General features: G+C 38.4%; 13 non-coding genes across 13 annotated transcripts; all 13 read left to right on the top strand.

Moving 5' to 3' along the window:
* The first annotated feature begins 942 nt into the window (after positions 1–942).
* TRNAC-GCA (transfer RNA cysteine (anticodon GCA)) lies at positions 943–1,014 on the top strand. Its single transcript has one exon. It is a non-coding gene; the product is annotated as a tRNA-Cys (tRNA).
* A 2,074-nt stretch (positions 1,015–3,088) lies between these two features.
* On the top strand, positions 3,089–3,160 carry TRNAC-GCA (transfer RNA cysteine (anticodon GCA)). The gene has a single exon. It is a non-coding gene; the product is annotated as a tRNA-Cys (tRNA).
* Positions 3,161–5,235: 2,075 nt separating this feature from the next.
* Positions 5,236–5,307, top strand: TRNAC-GCA (transfer RNA cysteine (anticodon GCA)). The gene has a single exon. It is a non-coding gene; the product is annotated as a tRNA-Cys (tRNA).
* Positions 5,308–7,384: 2,077 nt separating this feature from the next.
* Positions 7,385–7,456, top strand: TRNAC-GCA (transfer RNA cysteine (anticodon GCA)). The gene has a single exon. It is a non-coding gene; the product is annotated as a tRNA-Cys (tRNA).
* Positions 7,457–8,451: 995 nt separating this feature from the next.
* Positions 8,452–8,523, top strand: TRNAC-GCA (transfer RNA cysteine (anticodon GCA)). The gene has a single exon. It is a non-coding gene; the product is annotated as a tRNA-Cys (tRNA).
* A 997-nt stretch (positions 8,524–9,520) lies between these two features.
* Positions 9,521–9,592, top strand: TRNAC-GCA (transfer RNA cysteine (anticodon GCA)). The gene has a single exon. It is a non-coding gene; the product is annotated as a tRNA-Cys (tRNA).
* Positions 9,593–10,600: 1,008 nt separating this feature from the next.
* On the top strand, positions 10,601–10,672 carry TRNAC-GCA (transfer RNA cysteine (anticodon GCA)). The gene has a single exon. It is a non-coding gene; the product is annotated as a tRNA-Cys (tRNA).
* Positions 10,673–11,667: 995 nt separating this feature from the next.
* TRNAC-GCA (transfer RNA cysteine (anticodon GCA)) lies at positions 11,668–11,739 on the top strand. Its single transcript has one exon. It is a non-coding gene; the product is annotated as a tRNA-Cys (tRNA).
* A 997-nt stretch (positions 11,740–12,736) lies between these two features.
* Positions 12,737–12,808, top strand: TRNAC-GCA (transfer RNA cysteine (anticodon GCA)). The gene has a single exon. It is a non-coding gene; the product is annotated as a tRNA-Cys (tRNA).
* A 1,008-nt stretch (positions 12,809–13,816) lies between these two features.
* On the top strand, positions 13,817–13,888 carry TRNAC-GCA (transfer RNA cysteine (anticodon GCA)). The gene has a single exon. It is a non-coding gene; the product is annotated as a tRNA-Cys (tRNA).
* Positions 13,889–14,885: 997 nt separating this feature from the next.
* TRNAC-GCA (transfer RNA cysteine (anticodon GCA)) lies at positions 14,886–14,957 on the top strand. Its single transcript has one exon. It is a non-coding gene; the product is annotated as a tRNA-Cys (tRNA).
* A 1,008-nt stretch (positions 14,958–15,965) lies between these two features.
* TRNAC-GCA (transfer RNA cysteine (anticodon GCA)) lies at positions 15,966–16,037 on the top strand. Its single transcript has one exon. It is a non-coding gene; the product is annotated as a tRNA-Cys (tRNA).
* Positions 16,038–17,034: 997 nt separating this feature from the next.
* On the top strand, positions 17,035–17,106 carry TRNAC-GCA (transfer RNA cysteine (anticodon GCA)). Its single transcript has one exon. It is a non-coding gene; the product is annotated as a tRNA-Cys (tRNA).
* The last annotated feature ends 224 nt before the right edge of the window (positions 17,107–17,330 follow it).

Here is a 17,330-nt window from a genome sequence, read left to right as displayed (position 1 = left end):
CAGAGTCAGTGTTCGCTTGGATCTTACACTTTAATAGCATTACAATGTCACTGCTCAAAACCTGAGAGTAAATGCATTTTTATACAGGGCTCGGTATTCCGTATGGGAAATGTCTGAAAAAGCATTGATTTATTTTGGAATCTGGCTCTTCCTTTCACAGCACCAAACAAAGGGAATGGACTATGAAAGCAATTGACAACTTTGTTTTACAGTTTGGTGCTTCCTTTGATCGCTCTACAGAAATTGCATAGAAAAGTGGGCAGAAATGCAGTCAATCTATTCCTCATTTAACCTGTGTCCTCAGTCTTACATGTATTCCACCTCTTCTCTGTGCATACAAAGTATGTGTTTGTTTGAAGCACTTCATTTTTGTGCAATGCATAATCTATTTACTTTCTACTAAAAAACGCTGCCCACGTACAAGATGTACGAACCCTAGTTGCAGGTGCAAGCAGGCTGGTCTGAGAAACCAGGCCATTTGCGAACACAAAATAGCTTTTTCTGATGTATTAAATTGAAGAAACATGAAATGGGTGTTTGGTTGTACCTTCAAATACCAAATTGTAGTGGTATGTAGAAATGTTTTTTCACCGTAATTTGGCCCAAAACAATCATACTTCACCACCATATCAGTGATTGTGGTAATCAATCCACAAAGATAAGTAGTCTCGTAAAAACCTCTTCCTCTTTGAGAATGTTTCAAAACAAACATTTTAATTACAGATATTGGTCCTATGGACCACTGCCTATTCAAATAAAATAACAATTAAACATATACATTTTGTTTTTTAAATGATCCTGTTTTCCTTTAATTAATAATATTAAGAACTACTTCTACTTTTCCACAGTTTCAAGCTCGTACTTTGTGGCCCAACTGAGCTTGAGCCTCTCACTCTTTCATGATGTACTGATATATTGTCATTCTGATCTTTGAAAACAGTTGGGGATATAGCTCAGTGGTAGAGCATTTGACTGCAGATCAAGAGGTCCCTGGTTCAAATCCGGGTGTCCCCTAAACCTATTTTGATTCTGGTGTTTGTAGCTGGGATCTTTCATAAAGTCCCTTTGGATCACCATTGACAGAGTCAGTGTTCAGTTGGATCTTATACTTTATTATCATTACAGTGTCACTGCTCAAAACCTGGGAATAAATGCATTTTTACACAGGGCGTGGGAACTTTCTGAAACATCATTGATTTATTTTGGAATCCGGCTCTTCCTTTCACAGCTTCAAGCAAAGAGCATGACTATGAAAACAATTGAAAACTTTGTTATACAGTTTGGTGCTTCCTTGTAGCGCACTAAAGAAATGGCATAGTATACTCGGCAGCGCTGCAGTCAATCTATTTCTCATTTAACCTGTGTCCTCAGTCTTACATATATTCCTCCTCTCCTCTGTGCATACAAAATATGTGTTTGTTTAAAGCACTTCATTCTTGTGCAACGTAGAAACTATTTAATTTCTCCTTAAAACCTCTGCCTACGTGCAAAATGTATGAACCTTCGTTGCAGATGAAAAAAGGCTGGCTCGAAGACTCAGGCCATTTTCGAACACAAAATGGCCTTTTCTGATATATTAAATTGATGGTACTTGGAAGGGATGTTTGGGTGTACCTTCCAAATACCAAATTGCAGTGGTATGTAGAAATGTTTTTCGTCCATTATTTGGCCCAAAACAATCATACTTCACCACCATCTCGGTGATTGTGGTACCCAATCCGCGAAAAGATAAGGCGTCCCATAAAAACCTCTTCCCCTTTGAGAATGTTTCAAAACAAGCATTTTATGTACAGGCATTGGTCCTATGGACCACTGCCTGTTCAAATAAAATAACAATGAAACATATAAATATTTTTTTTAAACGATCCCGTTTTCCTTCAATAAATAATATTAAGAACTACTTCTGTTCCACAGTTTCAAGCTTGTACTTTCCGGCCCAACTGAGCATGATGCTCACACTCTTTCATGAGGTACTGATATATTTTCATTCCGACTCTCACAAACAGGTGGGGATATAGCTGAGTTGTAGAGCATTTGACTGCAGATAAAGAGGTCCCTGGTTCAAATCCAGGTGTCCTGTTGGCCTGTTTTGGTTCTTGTGTTTGTAGCTGGGACTTTTCATAAAACCCCTTTGGATCATCATTGACAGAGTCAGTGTTCGCTTGGATCTTACACTTTAATAGCATTACAATGTCACTGCTCAAAACCAGAGAGTAAATGCATTTTTATACAGGGCTCGGTATTCCGTATGGGAAATGTCTGAAAAAGCATTGATTTATTTTGGAATCTGGCTCTTCCTTTCACAGCACCAAACAATGGGAATGGACTATGAAAGCAATTGACAACTTTGTTTTACAGTTTGGTGCTTCCTTTGATCGCACTACAGAAATTGCATAGAAAAGTGGGCAGAAATGCAGTCAATCTATTCCTCATTTAACCTGTGTCCTCAGTCTTACATGTATTCCACCTCTTCTCTGTGCATACAAAGTATGTGTTTGTTTGAAGCACTTCATTTTTGTGCAATGCATAATCTATTTACTTTCTACTAAAAAACGCTGCCCACGTACAAGATGTACGAACCCGAGTTGCAGGTGCAAGCAGGCTGGTCTGAGAAACCAGGCCATTTGCGAACACAAAATAGCTTTTTCTGATGTATTAAATCGAAGGTACATGAAATGGGTGTTTGGTTGTACCTTCAAATACCAAATTGTAGTGGTATGTAGAAATGTTTTTTCACCGTAATTTGGCCCAAAACAATCATACTTCACCACCATATCAGTGATTGTGGTAATCAATCCACAAAGATAAGTAGTCTTGTAAAAACCTCTTCCTCTTTGAGAATGTTTCAAAACAAACATTTTAATTACAGATATTGGTCCTATGGACCACTGCCTATTCAAATAAAATAACAATTAAACATATACATTTTGTTTTTTAAATGATCTTGTTTTCCTTTAATTAATAATATTAAGAACTACTTCTCCTTTTCCACAGTTTCAAGCTCGTACTTTGTGGCCCAACTGAGCTTGAGCCTCTCACTCTTTCATAATGTACTGATATATTGTCATTCTGATCTTTGAAAACAGTTGGGGATATAGCTCAGTGGTAGAGCATTTGACTGCAGATCAAGAGATCCCTGGTTCAAATCCGGGTGTCCCCTAAGTCTATTTTGGTTCTGGTGTTTGTAGCTGGGATCTTTCATAAAGTCCCTTTGGATCACCATTGACAGAGTCAGTGTTCAGTTGGATCTTATACTTTATTAGCATTACAGTGTCACTGCTCAAAACCTGGGAATAAATGCATTTTTACACAGGGCGTGGGAACTTTCTGAAACATCATTGATTTATTTTGGAATCCGGCTCTTCCTTTCACAGCTTCAAGCAAAGAGCATGACTATGAAAACAATTGAAAACTTTGTTATACAGTTTGGTGCTTCCTTGTAGCGCACTAAAGAAATGGCATAGTATACTCGGCAGCGCTGCAGTCAATCTATTTCTCATTTAACCTGTGTCCTCAGTCTTACATATATTCCTCCTCTCCTCTGTGCATACAAAATATGTGTTTGTTTAAAGCACTTCATTCTTGTGCAACGTAGAAACTATTTAATTTCTCCTTAAAACCTCTGCCTACGTGCAAAATGTATGAACCCTCGTTGCAGATGAAAAAAGGCTGGCTCGAAGACTCAGGCCATTTTCGAACACAAAATGGCCTTTTCTGATATATTAAATTGATGGTACTTGAAAGGGACGTTTGGGTGTGCCTTCCAAATACCAAATTGCAGTGGTATGTAGAAATGTTTTTCGTCCATCATTTGGCCCAAAACAATCATACTTCACCACCATCTCGGTGATTGTGGTAACCAATCCGCGAAAGGATAAGGCGTCCCATAAAAACCTCTTCCCCTTTGAGAATGTTTCAAAACAAGCTTTTTATGTACAGGCATTGGTCCTATGGACCACTGCCTGTTCAAATAAAATAACAATGAAACATATAAATATTTTTTTAAACGATCCCGTTTTCCTTCAATAAATAATATTAAGAACTACTTCTCCTGTTCCACAGTTTCAAGCTTGTACTTTCCAGTCGAACTGAGCATGATGCTCACACTCTTTCATGAGGTACTGATATATTTTCATTCCGACTCTCACAAACAGGTGGGGATATAGCTCAGTGGTAGAGCATTTACTGCAGATCAAGAGGTCCCTGGTTCAAATCCAGATGTCCCCTTATCCTGTTTTGGTTCTTGTGTTTGTAGCTGGGACTTTTCATAAAACCCCTTTGGATCATCATTGACAGAGTCAGTGTTCGCTTGGATCTTACACTTTAATAGCATTACAATGTCACTGCTCAAAACCTGAGAGTAAATGCATTTTTATACAGGGCTCGGTATTCCGTATGGGAAATGTCTGAAAAAGCATTGATTTATTTTGGAATCTGGCTCTTCCTTTCATAGCACCAAACAAAGGGAATGGACTATGAAAGCAATTGACAACTTTGTTTTACAGTTTGGTGCTTCTTTCGATCGCACTACAGAAATTGCATAGAAAAGTGGGCAGCAATGCAGTCAATCTATTCCTCATTTAACCTGTGTCCTCAGTCTTACATGTATTCCACCTCTTCTCTGTTTATACAAAGTATGTGTTTGTTTGAAGCACTTCATTTTTGTGCAATGCATAATCTATTTACTTTCTACTAAAAAACGCTGCCCACGTACAAGATGTACGAATCCTAGTTGCAGGTGCAAGCAGGCTGGTCTGAGAAACCAGGCCATTTGCGAACACAAAATAGCTTTTTCTGATGCATTAAATCGAAGGTACATGAAAGGGGTGTTTGGTTGTACCTTCAAATACCAAATTGTAGTGGTATGCAGAAACATTTTTTCTCCATAAATTGGCCCAAAACAATCATACTTCACCACCATATCAGTGATTGTGGTAATCAATCCACAAAGATAAGTAGTCTCGTAAAACCCTCTTCCCCTTTGAGAATGTTTCAAAACAAACATTTTAATTACAGATATTGGTCCTATGGACCACTGCCTATTCAAATAAAATAACAATTAAACATATACATTTTGTTTTTTAAATGATCCTGCTTTCCTTTAATTAATAATATTAAGAACTACTTCTCCTTTTCCACAGTTTCAAGCTCGTACTTTGTGGCCCACCTGAGCTTGAGCCTCTCACTCTTTCATGATGTACTGATATATTGTCATTCTGATCTTTGAAAGCAGTTGGGGATATAGCTCAGTGGTAGAGCATTTGACTGCAGATCAAGAGGTCCCTGGTTCAAATCCGGGTGTCCCCTAAACCTATTTTGGTTCTGGTGTTTGTAGCTGGGATCTTTCATAAAGTCCCTTTGGATCACCATTGACAGAGTCAGTGTTCAGTTGGATCTTATACTTTATTAGCATTACAGTGTCACTGCTCAAAACCTGGGAATAAATGCATTTTTACACAGGGCGTGGGAACTTTCTGAAACATCATTGATTTATTTTGGAATCCGGCTCTTCCTTTCACAGCTTCAAGCAAAGAGAATGACTATGAAAACAATTGAAAACTTTGTTATACAGTTTGGTGCTTCCTTGTAGCGCACTAAAGAAATGGCATAGTATACTCGGCAGCGCTGCAGTCAATCTATTTCTCATTTAACCTGTGTCCTCAGTCTTACATATATTCCTCCTCTCCTCTGTGCATACAAAATATGTGTTTGTTTAAAGCACTTCATTCTTGTGCAACGTAGAAACTATTTAATTTCTCCTTAAAACCTCTGCCTACGTGCAAAATGTATGAACCCTCGTTGCAGATGAAAAAAGGCTGGCTCGAAGACTCAGGCCATTTTCGAACACAAAATGGCCTTTTCTGATATATTAAATTGATGGTACTTGAAAGGGACGTTTGGGTGTACCTTCCAAATACCAAATTGCAGTGGTATGTAGAAATGTTTTTCGTCCATTATTTGGCCCAAAACAATCATACTTCACCACCATCTCTGTGATTGTGGTAACCAATCCGCGAAAGGATAAGGAGTCCCATAAAAACCTCTTCCCCTTTGAGAATGTTTCAAAACAAGCATTTTATGTACAGGCATTGGTCCTATGGACCACTGCCTGTTCAAATAAAATAACAATGAAACATATAAATATTTTTTTTAAACGATCCCGTTTTCCTTCAATAAATAATATTAAGAACTACTTCTCCTGTTCCACAGTTTCAAGCTTGTACTTTCCGGCCCAACTGAGCATGATGCTCACACTCTTTCATGAGGTACTGATATATTTTCATTCCGACTCTCACAAACAGGTGGGGACAAAGCTCAGTGGTAGAGCATTTGACTGCAGATCAAGAGGTCCCTGGTTCAAATTCAGGTGTCCCCTTAGCCTGTTTTGGTTCTTGTGTTTGTAGCTGGGACTTTTCATAAAACCCCTTTGGATCATCATTGACAGAGTCAGTGTTCGCTTGGATCTTACACTTTAATAGCATTACAATGTCACTGCTCAAAACCTGAGAGTAAATGCATTTTTATACAGGGCTCGGTATTCCGTATGGGAAATGTCTGAAAAAGCATTGATTTATTTTGGAATCTGGCTCTTCCTTTCACAGCACCAAACAAAGGGAATGGACTATGAAAGCAATTGACAACTTTGTTTTACAGTTTGGTGCTTCCTTTGATCGCACTACAGAAATTGCATAGAAAAGTGGGCAGAAATGCAGTCAATCTATTCCTCATTTAACCTGTGTCCTCAGTCTTACATGTATTCCACCTCTTCTCTGTGCATACAAAGTATGTGTTTGTTTGAAGCACTTCATTTTTGTGCAATGCATAATCTATTTACTTTCTACTAAAATACGCTGCCCACGTACAAGATGTACGAACCCTTGTTGCAGGTGCAAGCAGGCTGGTCTGAGAAACCAGGCCATTTGCGAACACAAAATAGCTTTTTCTGATGTATTAAATCGAAGGTACATGAAAGGGGTGTTTGGTTGTACCTTCAAATACCAAATTGTAGTGGTATGCAGAAATGTTTTTTCACCGTAATTTGGCCCAAAACAATCATACTTCACCACCATATCAGTGATTGTGGTAATCAATCCACAAAGATAAGTAGTCTCGTAAAAACCTCTTCCCCTTTGAGAATGTTTAAAAACAAACATTTTAATTACAGATATTGGTCCTATGGACCACTGCCTATTCAAATAAAATAACAATTAAACATATACATTTTGTTTTTTAAATGATCCTGTTTTCCTTTAATTAATAATATTAAGAACTACTTCTCCTTTTCCACAGTTTCAAGCTCGTACTTTGTGGCCCAACTGAGCTTGAGCCTCTCACTCTTTCATGATGTACTGATATATTGTCATTCTGATCTTTGAAAACAGTTGGGGATATAGCTCAGTGGTAGAGCATTTGACTGCAGATCAAGAGGTCCCTGGTTCAAATCCGGGTGTCCCCTTAACCTATTTTGGTTTTGGTGTTTGTAGCTGGGATCTTTCATAAAGTCCCTATGGATCACCATTGACAGAGTCAGTGTTCAGTTGGATCTTATACTTTATTAGCATTACAGTGTCACTGCTCAAAACCTGGGAATAAATGCATTTTTACACAGGGCGTGGGAACTTTCTGAAACATCATTGATTTATTTTGGAATCCGGCTCTTCCTTTCACAGCTTCAAGCAAAGAGAATCACTATGAAAACAATTGAAAACTTTGTTATACAGTTTGGTGCTTCCTTGTAGCGCACTAAAGAAATGGCATAGTATACTCGGCAGCGCTGCAGTCAATCTATTCCTCATTTAACCTGTGTCCTCAGTCTTACATGTATTCCACCTCTTCTCTGTGCATACAAAGTATGTGTTTGTTTGAAGCACTTCATTTTTGTGCAATGCATAATCTATTTACTTTCTACTAAAAAACGCTGCCCACGTACAAGATGTATGAACCCTAGTTGCAGGTGCAAGCAGGCTGGTCTGAGAAACCAGGCCATTTGCGAACACAAAATTGCTTTTTCTGATGTATTAAATCGAAGGTACATGAAATGGGTGTTTGGTTGTACCTTCAAATACCAAATTGTAGTGGTATGTAGAAATGTTTTATCACCGTAATTTGGCCCAAAACAATCATACTTCACCACCATATCAGTGATTGTGGTAATCATTCCACAAAGATAAGTAGTCTCGTAAAAACCTGTTCCTCTTTGAGAATGTTTCAAAACAAACATTTTAATTACAGATATTGGTCCTATGGACCACTGCCTATTCAAATAAAATAACAATTAAACATATACATTTTGTTTTTTAAATGATCCTGCTTTCCTTTAATTAATAATATTAAGAACTACTTCTCCTTTTCCACAGTTTCAAGCTCGTACTTTGTGGCCCACCTGAGCTTGAGCCTCTCACTCTTTCATGATGTACTGATATATTGTCATTCTGATCTTTGAAAGCAGTTGGGGATATAGCTCAGTGGTAGAGCATTTGACTGCAGATCAAGAGGTCCCTGGTTCAAATCCGGGTGTCCCCTAAACCTATTTTGGTTCTGGTGTTTGTAGCTGGGATCTTTCATAAAGTCCCTTTGGATCACCATTGACAGAGTCAGTGTTCAGTTGGATCTTATACTTTATTAGCATTACAGTGTCACTGCTCAAAACCTGGGAATAAATGCATTTTTACACAGGGCGTGGGAACTTTCTGAAACATCATTGATTTATTTTGGAATCCGGCTCTTCCTTTCACAGCTTCAAGCAAAGAGAATGACTATGAAAACAATTGAAAACTTTGTTATACAGTTTGGTGCTTCCTTGTAGCGCACTAAAGAAATGGCATAGTATACTCGGCAGCGCTGCAGTCAATCTATTTCTCATTTAACCTGTGTCCTCAGTCTTACATATATTCCTCCTCTCCTCTGTGCATACAAAATATGTGTTTGTTTAAAGCACTTCATTCTTGTGCAACGTAGAAACTATTTAATTTCTCCTTAAAACCTCTGCCTACGTGCAAAATGTATGAACCCTCGTTGCAGATGAAAAAAGGCTGGCTCGAAGACTCAGGCCATTTTCGAACACAAAATGGCCTTTTCTGATATATTAAATTGATGGTACTTGAAAGGGACGTTTGGGTGTACCTTCCAAATACCAAATTGCAGTGGTATGTAGAAATGTTTTTCGTCCATTATTTGGCCCAAAACAATCATACTTCACCACCATCTCTGTGATTGTGGTAACCAATCCGCGAAAGGATAAGGAGTCCCATAAAAACCTCTTCCCCTTTGAGAATGTTTCAAAACAAGCATTTTATGTACAGGCATTGGTCCTATGGACCACTGCCTGTTCAAATAAAATAACAATGAAACATATAAATATTTTTTTTAAACGATCCCGTTTTCCTTCAATAAATAATATTAAGAACTACTTCTCCTGTTCCACAGTTTCAAGCTTGTACTTTCCGGCCCAACTGAGCATGATGCTCACACTCTTTCATGAGGTACTGATATATTTTCATTCCGACTCTCACAAACAGGTGGGGACATAGCTCAGTGGTAGAGCATTTGACTGCAGATCAAGAGGTCCCTGGTTCAAATTCAGGTGTCCCCTTAGCCTGTTTTGGTTCTTGTGTTTGTAGCTGGGACTTTTCATAAAACCCCTTTGGATCATCATTGACAGAGTCAGTGTTCGCTTGGATCTTACACTTTAATAGCATTACAATGTCACTGCTCAAAACCTGAGAGTAAATGCATTTTTATACAGGGCTCGGTATTCCGTATGGGAAATGTCTGAAAAAGCATTGATTTATTTTGGAATCTGGCTCTTCCTTTCACAGCACCAAACAAAGGGAATGGACTATGAAAGCAATTGACAACTTTGTTTTACAGTTTGGTGCTTCCTTTGATCGCACTACAGAAATTGCATAGAAAAGTGGGCAGAAATGCAGTCAATCTATTCCTCATTTAACCTGTGTCCTCAGTCTTACATGTATTCCACCTCTTCTCTGTGCATACAAAGTATGTGTTTGTTTGAAGCACTTCATTTTTGTGCAATGCATAATCTATTTACTTTCTACTAAAATACGCTGCCCACGTACAAGATGTACGAACCCTTGTTGCAGGTGCAAGCAGGCTGGTCTGAGAAACCAGGCCATTTGCGAACACAAAATAGCTTTTTCTGATGTATTAAATCGAAGGTACATGAAAGGGGTGTTTGGTTGTACCTTCAAATACCAAATTGTAGTGGTATGCAGAAATGTTTTTTCACCGTAATTTGGCCCAAAACAATCATACTTCACCACCATATCAGTGATTGTGGTAATCAATCCACAAAGATAAGTAGTCTCGTAAAAACCTCTTCCCCTTTGAGAATGTTTAAAAACAAACATTTTAATTACAGATATTGGTCCTATGGACCACTGCCTATTCAAATAAAATAACAATTAAACATATACATTTTGTTTTTTAAATGATCCTGTTTTCCTTTAATTAATAATATTAAGAACTACTTCTCCTTTTCCACAGTTTCAAGCTCGTACTTTGTGGCCCAACTGAGCTTGAGCCTCTCACTCTTTCATGATGTACTGATATATTGTCATTCTGATCTTTGAAAACAGTTGGGGATATAGCTCAGTGGTAGAGCATTTGACTGCAGATCAAGAGGTCCCTGGTTCAAATCCGGGTGTCCCCTAAACCTATTTTGGTTTTGGTGTTTGTAGCTGGGATCTTTCATAAAGTCCCTATGGATCACCATTGACAGAGTCAGTGTTCAGTTGGATCTTATACTTTATTAGCATTACAGTGTCACTGCTCAAAACCTGGGAATAAATGCATTTTTACACAGGGCGTGGGAACTTTCTGAAACATCATTGATTTATTTTGGAATCCGGCTCTTCCTTTCACAGCTTCAAGCAAAGAGAATCACTATGAAAACAATTGAAAACTTTGTTATACAGTTTGGTGCTTCCTTGTAGCGCACTAAAGAAATGGCATAGTATACTCGGCAGCGCTGCAGTCAATCTATTCCTCATTTAACCTGTGTCCTCAGTCTTACATGTATTCCACCTCTTCTCTGTGCATACAAAGTATGTGTTTGTTTGAAGCACTTCATTTTTGTGCAATGCATAATCTATTTACTTTCTACTAAAAAACGCTGCCCACGTACAAGATGTATGAACCCTAGTTGCAGGTGCAAGCAGGCTGGTCTGAGAAACCAGGCCATTTGCGAACACAAAATAGCTTTTTCTGATGTATTAAATCGAAGGTACATGAAAGGGGTGTTTGGTTGTACCTTCAAATACCAAATTGTAGTGGTATGCAGAAATGTTTTTTCACCGTAATTTGGCCCAAAACAATCATACTTCACCACCATATCAGTGATTGTGGTAATCAATCCACAAAGATAAGTAGTCTCATAAAAACCTCTTCCCCTTTGAGAATGTTTCAAAACAAACATTTTAATTACAGATATTGGTCCTATGGACCACTGCCTATTCAAATAAAATAACAATTAAACATATACATTTTGTTTTTTAAATGATCCTGTTTTCCTTTAATAAATAATATTAAGAACTACTTCTCCTTTTCCACAGTTTCAAGCTCGTACTTTGTGGCCCAACTGAGCTTGAGCCTCTCACTCTTTCATGATGTACTGTTATATTGTCATTCTGATCTTTGAAAACAGTTGGGGATATAGCTCAGTGGTAGAGCATTTGACTGCAGATCAAGAGGTCCCTGGTTCAAATCCGGGTGTCCCCTAAACCTATTTTGGTTCTGGTGTTTGTAGCTAGGATCTTTCATAAAGTCCCTTTGGATCACCATTGACAGAGTCAGTGTTCAGTTGGATCTTATACTTTATTAGCATTACAGTGTCACTGCTCAAAACCTGGGAATAAATGCATTTTTACACAGGGCGTGGAAACTTTCTGAAACATCATTGATTTATTTTGGAATCCGGCTCTTCCTTTCACAGCTTCAAACAAAGAGAATGACTATGAAAACAATTGAAAACTTTGTTATACAGTTTGGTGCTTCCTTGTAGCGCACTAAAGAAATGGCATAGTATACTCGGCAGCGCTGCAGTCAATCTATTTCTCATTTAACATGTGTCCTCAGTCTTACATATATTCCTCCTCTTCTCTGTGCATACAAAATAGGTGTTTGTTTAAAGCACTTCATTCTTAGGCAACGTAGAAACTATTTAATTTCTCCTTAAAACCTCTGACTACGTGCAAAATGTATGAACCCTCGTTGCAGATGAAAAAAGGCTGGCTCGAAGACTCAGGCCATTTTCGAACACAAAATGGCCTTTTCTGATATATTAAATTGATGGTACTTGAAAGGGACGTTTGGGTGTACCTTCCAAATACCAAATTGCAGTGGTATGTAGAAATGTTTTTCGTCCATCATTTGGCCCAAAACAATCATACTTCACCACCATCTCGGTGATTGTGGTAACCAATCCGCGAAAGGATAAGGCGTCCCGTAAAAACCTCTTCCCCTTTGAGAATGTTTCAAAACAAGCATTTTATGTACAGGCATTGGTCCTATGGACCACTGCCTGTTCAAATAAAATAACAATGAAACATATAAATATTTTTTTTAAACGATCCCGTTTTCCTTCAATAAATAATATTAAGAACTACTTCTCCTGTTCCACAGTTTCAAGCTTGTACTTTTCGGCCCAACTGAGCATGATGCTCACACTCTTTCATGAGGTACTGATATATTTTCATTCCGACTCTCACAAACAGGTGGGGATATAGCTCAGTGGTAGAGCATTTGACTGCAGATCAAGAGGTCCCTGGTTCAAATCCAGGTGTCCCCTTGGCCTGTTTTGGTTCTTGTGTTTGTAGCTGGGACTTTTCATAAAACCCCTTTGGATCATCATTGACAGAGTCAGTGTTCTCTTGGATCTTACACTTTAGCAGCATTACAATGTCACTGCTCAAAACCTGAGAGTAAATGCATTTTTATACAGGGCTCGGTATTCCGTATGGGAAATGTCTGAAAAAGCATTGATTTATTTTGGAATCTGGCTCTTCCTTTCACAGCACCAAACAAAGGGAATGGACTATGAAAGCAATTGGCAACTTTATTTTACAGTTTAGTGCTTCCTTCAATCGCACTACAGAAATTGCATAGAAAAGTGGGCAGCAATGCAGTCAATCTATTCCTCATTTAACCTGTGTCCTCAGTCTTACATGTATTCCACCTCTTCTCTGTGCATACAAAGTATGTGTTTGTTTGAAGCACTTCATTTTTGTGCAATGCATAATCTATTTACTTTCTACTAAAATACGCTGCCCACGTACAAGATGTACGAACCCTAGTTGCAGGTGCAAGCAGGCTGGTCTGAGAAACCAGGCCATTTGCGAACACAAAATAGCTTTTTCTGATGTATTAAATCGAAGGTACATGAAAGGGGTGTTTGGTTGTACCTTCAAATACCAAATTGTAGTGGTATGCAGAAATGTTTTTTCACCGTAATTTGGCCCAAAACAATCATACTTCACCACCATATCAGTGATTGTGGTAATCAATCCACAAAGATAAGTAGTCTCGTAAAAACCTCTTCCCCTTTGAGAATATTTCAAAACAAACATTTTAATTACAGATATTGGTCCTATGGACCACTGCCTATTCAAATAAAATAACAATTAAACATATACATTTTGTTTTTTAAATGATCCTGTTTTCCTTTAATTAATAATATTAAGAACTACTTCTCCTTTTCCACAGTTTCAAGCTCGTACTTTGTGGCCCAACTGAGCTTGAGCCTCTCACTCTTTCATGATGTACTGATATATTGTCATTCTGATCTTTGAAAACAGTTGGGGATATAGCTCAGTGGTAGAGCATTTGACTGCAGATCAAGAGGTCCCTGGTTCAAATCCGGGTGTCCCCTAAACCTATTTTGGTTTTGGTGTTTGTAGCTGGGATCTTTCATAAAGTCCCTATGGATCACCATTGACAGAGTCAGTGTTCAGTTGGATCTTATACTTTATTAGCTTTACAGTGTCACTGCTCAAAACCTGGGAATAAATGCATTTTTACACAGGGCGTGGGAACTTTCTGAAACATCATTGATTTATTTTGGAATCCGGCTCTTCCTTTCACAGCTTCAAGCAAAGAGAATCACTATGAAAACAATTGAAAACTTTGTTATACAGTTTGGTGCTTCCTTGTAGCGCACTAAAGAAATGGCATAGTATACTCGGCAGCGCTGCAGTCAATCTATTTCTCATTTAACCTGTGTCCTCAGTCTTACATATATTCCTCCTCTCCTCTGTGCATACAAAATAGGTGTTTGTTTAAAGCACTTCATTCTTGTGCAACGTAGAACCTATTTAATTTCTCCTTAAAACCTCTGCCTACGTGCAAAATGTATGAACCCTCGTTGCAGATGAAAAAAGGCTGGCTCGAAGACTCAGGCCATTTTCGAACACAAAATGGCCTTTTCGGATATATTAAATTGATGGTACTTGAAAGGGACGTTTGGGTGTACCTTTCAAATACCAAATTGCAGTGGTATGTAGAAATGTTTTTCGTCCATCATTTGGCCCAAAACAATCATACTTCACCACCATCTCGGTGATTGTGGTAACCAATCCGCGAAAGGATAAGGCGTCCCGTAAAAACCTCTTCCCCTTTGAGAATGTTTCAAAACAAGCATTTTATGTACAGGCATTGGTCCTATGGACCACTGCCTGTTCAAATAAAATAACAATGAAACATATAAATATTTTTTTTAAACGATCCCGTTTTCCTTCAATAAATAATATTAAGAACTACTTCTCCTGTTCCACAGTTTCAAGCTTGTACTTTCCGGCCCAACTGAGCATGATGCTCACACTCTTTCATGAGGTACTGATATATTTTCATTCCGACTCTCACAAACAGGTGGGGATATAGCTCAGTGGTAGAGCATTTGACTGCAGATCAAGAGGTCCCTGGTTCAAATCTAGGTGTCCCCTTGGCATGTTTTGGTTCTTGTGTTTGTAGCTGGGACTTTTCATAAAACCCCTTTGGATCATCATTGACAGAGTCAGTGTTCGCTTGGATCTTACACTTTAACAGCATTACAATGTCACTGCTCAAAACCTGAGAGTAAATGCATTTTTATACAGGGCTCGGTATTCCGTATGGGAAATGTCTGAAAAAGCATTGATTTATTTTGGAATCTGGCTCTTCCTTTCACAGCACCAAACAAAGGGAATGGACTATGAAAGCAATTGGCAACTTTGTTTTACAGTTTAGTGCTTCCTTCAATCGCACTACAGAAATTGCATAGAAAAGTGGGCAGCAATGCAGTCAATCTATTCCTCATTTAACCTGTGTCCTCAGTCTTACATGTATTCCACCTCTTCTCTGTGCATACAAAGTATGTGTTTGTTTGAAGCACTTCATTTTTGTGCAATGCATAATCTATTTACTTTCTACTAAAATACGCTGCCCACGTACAAGATGTACGAACCCTAGTTGCAGGTGCAAGCAGGCTGGTCTGAGAAACCAGGCCATTTGCGAACACAAAATAGCTTTTTCTGATGTATTAAATCGAAAGTACATGCAAGGGGTGTTTGGTTGTACCTTCAAATACCAAATTGTAGTGGTATGCAGAAATGTTTTTTCACCGTAATTTGGCCCAAAACAATCATACTTCACCACCATATCAGTGATTGTGGTAATCAATCCACAAAGATAAGTAGTCTCGTAAAAACCTCTTCCCCTTTGAGAATGTTTCAAAACAAACATTTTAATTACAGATATTGGTCCTATGGACCACTGCCTATTCAAATAAAATAACAATTAAACATATACATTTTGTTTTTTAAATGATCCTGTTTTCCTTTAATTAATAATATTAAGAACTACTTCTCCTTTTCCACAGTTTCAAGCTCGTACTTTGTGGCAAAACTGAGCTTGAGCCTCTCACTCTTTCATGATGTACTGATATATTGTCATTCTGATCTTTGAAAACAGTTGGGGATATAGCTCAGTGGTAGAGCATTTGACTGCAGATCAAGAGGTCCCTGGTTCAAATTCGGGTGTCCCCTAAACCTATTTTGGTTTTGGTGTTTGTAGCTGGGATCTTTCATAAAGTCCCTATGGATCACCATTGACAGAGTCAGTGTTCAGTTGGATCTTATACTTTATTAGCATTACAGTGTCACTGCTCAAAACCTGGGAATAAATGCATTTTTACACAGGGCGTGGGAACTTTCTGAAACATCATTGATTTATTTTGGAATCCGGCTCTTCCTTTCACAGCTTCAAGCAAAGAGAATCACTATGAAAACAATTGAAAACTTTGTTATACAGTTTGGTGCTTCCTTGTAGCGCACTAAAGAAATGGCATAGTATACTCGGCAGCGCTGCAGTCAATCTATTTCTCATTTAACCTGTGTCCTCAGTCTTACATATATTCCTCCTCTCCTCTGTGCATACAAAATATGTGTTTGTTTAAAGCACTTCATTCTTGTGCAACGTAGAAACTATTTAATTTCTCCTTAAAACCTCTGCCTACGTGCAAAATGTATGAACCCTCGTTGCAGATGAAAAAAGGCTGGCTCGAAGACTCAGGCCATTTTCGAACACAAAATGGCCTTTTCGGATATATTAAATTGATGGTACTTGAAAGGGACGTTTGGGTGTACCTTCCAAATACCAAATTGCAGTGGTATGTAGAAATGTTTTTCGTCCATCATTTGGCCCAAAACAATCATACTTCACCACCATCTCGGTGATTGTGGTAACCAATCCGCGAAAGGATAAGGCGTCCCGTAAAAACCTCTTCCCCTTTGAGAATGTTTCAAAACAAGCATTTTATGTACAGGCATTGGTCCTATGGACCACTGCCTGTTCAAATAAAATAACAATGAAACATATAAATATTTTTTTTAAACGATCCCGTTTTCCTTCAATAAATAATATTAAGAACTACTTCTCCTGTTCCACAGTTTCAAGCTTGTACTTTCCGGCCCAACTGAGCATGATGCTCACACTCTTTCATGAGGTACTGATATATTTTCATTCCGACTCTCACAAACAGGTGGGGATATAGCTCAGTGGTAGAGCATTTGACTGCAGGTCAAGAGGTCCCTGGTTCAAATCCAGGTGTCCCCTTGGCCTGTTTTGGTTCTTGTGTTTGTAGCTGGGACTTTTCATAAAACCCCTTTGGATCATCATTGACAGAGTCAGTGTTCTCTTGGATCATACACTTTAACAGCATTACAATGTCACTGCTCAAAACCTGAGAGTAAATGCATTTTTATACAGGGCTCGGTATTCCGTATGGGAAATGTCTGAAAAAGCATTGATTTATTTTGGAATCTGGCTCTTCCTTTCAC

The sequence above is a fragment of the Triturus cristatus genome, chromosome 4_1 (assembly GCF_964204655.1).
Source record: "Triturus cristatus chromosome 4_1, aTriCri1.1, whole genome shotgun sequence".
Classification (NCBI taxonomy): Eukaryota; Metazoa; Chordata; class Amphibia; order Caudata; family Salamandridae; genus Triturus; species Triturus cristatus.
This window is presented reverse-complemented; position numbering and strand designations above follow the sequence as displayed.